Source organism: Grammomys surdaster, unplaced genomic scaffold (genome assembly GCF_004785775.1).
Source record: "Grammomys surdaster isolate TR1022 unplaced genomic scaffold, NIH_TR_1.0 262, whole genome shotgun sequence".
Taxonomy (NCBI): domain Eukaryota; kingdom Metazoa; phylum Chordata; class Mammalia; order Rodentia; family Muridae; genus Grammomys; species Grammomys surdaster.
This window is the reverse complement of record NW_021604703.1, coordinates 2,114,656-2,118,470: the sequence shown is the minus strand read 5'-3', so window position 1 is coordinate 2,118,470 and position 3,815 is coordinate 2,114,656.

The window sequence follows — 3,815 nt, the reverse complement described above, 5'->3', positions numbered from 1 at the left end:
TCTCTCTCTCTCTCTCTCTCTCTCTCTCTCTCTCTCTCTCTCTCTCTGTGTGTGTGTGTGTGTGTGTGTGTGTGTGTGTCTGTGTGTGTGTGTGTGTGTCCCATACATCCTCCTCTATTACCCTCATTCTTATGTTTTGAGACAAGATCTTTCATTGATCCTGGAGCTTGCCAACCGGCTAGACTGGCTGGCCAACAACTAAATCTGCCTGCCTCTGTACCCCTCCCCCACCAGCTCTGGTGTTATGGATTTGTACCTCCATATAATGTACATATCTGTATACCTATATCTATCATCACTCTAACTATGCATTGCAGGGTCTCCAAACTCAGGTCCTCATACTTGTTCAACACTTTACCCACTGAACCATCTGCCCAAATGAGATGCTCTGTGGGTAAAGATGCTTACCACCAAGACTGACAACCGAAGTTCAATCCCAGGCACCTACGTGTTGGAAGAAAGGACACAAGTAATTCACCGACTGACACTAGTACACACTGGCAGGCATGATTCTGCATGCACATGTGTGAGCATATGTGTGAGTATGTGCACCCGTGTGTACACTCATGCCCACACAGCTCACACACACTAAATAGCTGCAATTTAAAAATTAAAAAGAAAGAGCAAGGCATCTCTATTTTGATTTCTGTAGTAGTTCTTAATTGGAGCTGGAGAGAGATGGCTCCAATTACATGCATTTGCTCTTGCCGAGGACCTGCACTGGATTCCCAGCACCCATATGGCATCTCACAGACATCTGTAATTCCAGTTCCAGGAAATCTGACACCTTCTTCTGGCTTCTGTGACACACACAGAGTGTACATACATACATACAGACTATATACATAAGATAAAAATATATCTTAAAATATCTCAATAAATTTTAACTTTTTTCTCAGCATGAAGCTTATACAACCTTTTTTTTTTTTTTTTTTTTTTTTGAGACAGGGTTTCTCTGTGTAGCCCTGGCTGTCCTGGAACTCACTCTGTAGACCAGGCTGGCCTCAAACTCAGAAATCCGCCTGCCTCTGCCTCCCAAGTGCTGGGATTAAAGGCGTGTGCCACCACTGCCCAGCTAATACACAACTTTTATCGAATTTAAATCTTAGTATTTAAAATATTTTTAAAGCAACATATCTTCTCAAATGTGATTTTAATGAACCTCTTGGTGTGTAGATGAATATAATTGACTTTTGTAGCTTGATCTCATAGCCATTAAAGTTACAGCATTTACTCATGAACTGAAACCTCTCTGGAGCGTCCGTTGGCTCTACATACATAGACCATCCATAAGAAATGACTACTGTCTACCTTTTCTGTTTCCATATACTTTATTTCCTTTTCCTTTCCTTGCTGCATAAGCTCCCTCACCCCGCCTCCGCATCATGGTTCATGAGCTCGTGCGGTCTGTCGTCCCTGTCTCGTTACAGACATCAGAGGAAAGTATCTCATCTCTCATCCTTTAACATTAACATGATGTTTCCTCTCAGGCGACGGCAGATACGCGTTAGCAGATTAAGGAAGTTCCCTTTGATTCCCAGGTTTGCTAAGAATTTTCAGGGTGAATATGTATTCGTTGTTCCACAGATAGTGAGACCATCACACACATTTCCTTCTTTCATCTTCCAGTGTAATGGATCACACAAATATATTTACTAATTACTCAAAAATCTATAATCCAGATAAATCGATGGTGACCACTTTTATGTACTGTTGGTTTTTTATATCTTAATTTTTAGGTTTTATTTGGGCTTAATTTCACATGTGAGGTTTAGGGAGGTGTATGTCTTGGTTTGCTTGGGAAAACTTCAGTTTATACATATTACCCTGATACCATCCATCCATCCATCCATCCATCCATCCATCCATCCACCCATGCACCCATCCATCCATCCATCCATCCATCCATCCATCCATCCATCCATCCATTTGTACTAGGAAGAATAGTTTGCTGAGTAAGGGAACTGCGCTGAGCAGTTCAACATCACCTGCCTTGAACCATCATTGCTTACAGCACTTCCATTCACAGAAGTGCCATGATCAATAAAGTCTCCAGTCTCTCTGGTGGGAGTGTCTACCTGTGCTTTGTCCAGTTTTGATATCACAGGTACATCTCCTCATGCTGTACTTTCCAGAAGAGTCTGTACAAAAAAAAATAGCCATTTTCCCCATGTGTTTGATAGAGAGCAGGCCTTTAATCATCAGGGGAGCAGAGCTTTCTTACTGACTATGGTGTTTATGTAGGCTATAAAATTATACGTGTATCTTTATTTCTTATGCCAATTTTGAGGGTGTAATTGTCTGTTAATTTGTCACCCCATTTATAGATTTTGCTAGTATATAACTTATAAAATATGAGTTTCTCAGGCCAGAGAGATGGCTCAGTGGAAAAAAACACTTGCTGCCAAGCCTGATAAACTGAATTTTATCCCCAGGATACACATGGTAGAAAGAAAGAACTAACTCCCACAGTGTCCTGTGATTGTCACCCTTGTGCCATGGTGTACTCCCACACACAGTGCACATACAAATAAATGAATGTAATAAAAATTTAAAATAAAAAAGATGAGTCTCTGTTTAAAATGTGTGTCATTTCAGTAGTGATGTTTGAATGCTGTTAGTTATATTTCTGAGTTTTACGTTTATTTCTTCTTTGATACGAGACAAAATTTTCAAGTATGTTTCTCAATGATAGCATTTGGATATTCTTATTCTTAGTTTTGTTGTTTTTGAGTTGTGTGTTTCACTACTGAGTCCTACTTAGTTGCATTACGGTCAAAGGATATTCCATGTGCCGTAGCAATTCATCGGAAACACAATGTAAACCCATGTGTCATTTTTAACTTGTTAATACCCGTGTTTTCTAAAGTAAAAAGGATGGGTATGTCTCCAGTGAGATGGCTCAGGACATAAGGATGCTTGGAAACAACCCTGAGGATCTGAGTTCGATCCCCAAAACAACACAATGAAAGGAAGATATGGACTACAGACTTTTGTATGTTGTCCACTGACCTTCACACATACACTGGTGTGTTTTGAGTGTGTGTGTGTGTGTATACACACACGCTTAATTCTTTTAAAGTAAAAAGGATAAGGAAGAAATTAATTTTATCACATTTTAGTTTAATGTAATGTATCTGAAACATGTGTAATGAGTATAAAGTATTTACATCCCCCTCCCTTGGACAAAGCCTTCAAAATACAGTGTGTATTTTCCACATGCAACATTATCTTAGGACTAGCCATATTCCAAGTGTCTAATGCATACCATATTGAAGAATGATAGATAGATAACACCAGGATTTCAAGTTTCCTAAGGTTTCACTGTCTGGCATATGGTCAATTTTTATAAATGTTCCATGTATATTTATAAGTAGTCTACAATCTTTTGTTACTGAATGCAACATTTTATATGTGTTCATTGATCAGGTGTTCTCTTGGTGTGTTATACAAGCCTTTGTATATATCTCAGCTACTTTTCTAGTTGGAACAAAATAACATGACAAGAAGTAACTCAAAGGAGAAAGGGTTCATTTTGGCTCAAAGGTACAGTGCCATGTGGTGAGAAGCCCTGGCATTTGAGCTTCCAGCAATCTGGACACAGAGAGTGATGAATCCTGTGCTCATCACACTTTCTCTCTCTTCTTCTTCTCCTTCTTCTCCTTCTCCTTCTCCTTCTCCTTCTCCTTCTCCTTCTCCTTCTTCTTCTTCTTCTTCTTCTTCTTCTTCTTCTTTTTCTTTTTTTCTTATACAGTCCTAGATTCAGGGAATAGTGACACCCATGGTGGGCAGGTCTTCTCACCTCAATTAGTTTA